Raw genomic sequence first — 874 nt, 5'->3', positions numbered from 1 at the left:
TCCTTCGTGGTGCCTGGCCACCCCCACCCACCCACTCCGTGCAGGTCCCTGCCCTCTGAGGACCAGCTGTGTCCCCCAGTCCTGCGTCATCCAGACCCCCATCCCTCCCCGAGGCTTGAAGGCTGCTGGGGGTCGCCCTGTGGTGACACCACGTCCCCGCAGTCGGCTGAGCGCTTCCCAGGCTGTAAACCCCCTGTTAGAGTTGACCCTCTAACAGGGAGGGAGTTGACCCTCCCCACAGACGAGGGGAGAGACGAGGCTCAAAGAGGCTGGGTGACTCGCACAGTAAGCACTGGGCCCTGGGTCTTGCCCTCAGGCTGCAGCATCTCCCCTTGGGGACCAGGCAGGCCTAGGAGCTGTCTCTTACGGCCCTGGGATCAGGCTGAAGGGGAGAAAGAGGCGTGTGAACTGCAGTCCCCGGCCCCCGGGCCAGGTGGCCGCCAAGCACCACCGTTCACTCTCTGGCCAGTGGAGGCCAGGCGGGGAGACTCGGAGACCCAGGCTGCAGGGCCGGGCGGGTGCTGGGGACGGGAAAGCGCGGCTCCCTCTGCCTGCCCGGCAGCGGCTGTGGCCGCCCGCCAGGCCCCGCCTGACGTCAGGCTCTGACCAGGGACATAATGTGCTGGCGTGGGGACAAGGGCTGGCTGCAGGGAGACGGGCCCGGAGGCGGGGCGGTCAGGGGGAGACAGGCAAGGGGGGAGCAAACAGGAAAGGGAGAAACAGAGTTCAAGACACAGAGACTCGAGGAGGCGGAGAAGAGAAACACAGAACCAGAAAGGCACCCCGAGGGCGGGGGGTGGGGGGGGTGGGGGGAGGAGGGAGACCCAGGACATGAAAGGGGAAATTGAGGTGGAAATTGAGAGACCCAGAGATG

This window comes from Oryx dammah, unplaced genomic scaffold (assembly GCF_014754425.2).
Source record: "Oryx dammah isolate SB20612 unplaced genomic scaffold, SCBI_Odam_1.1 HiC_scaffold_10, whole genome shotgun sequence".
NCBI classification, from domain to species: Eukaryota; Metazoa; Chordata; class Mammalia; order Artiodactyla; family Bovidae; genus Oryx; species Oryx dammah.
The sequence above is the reverse complement of the archived record's forward strand: the minus strand, read 5'-3'. Positions refer to the sequence as shown.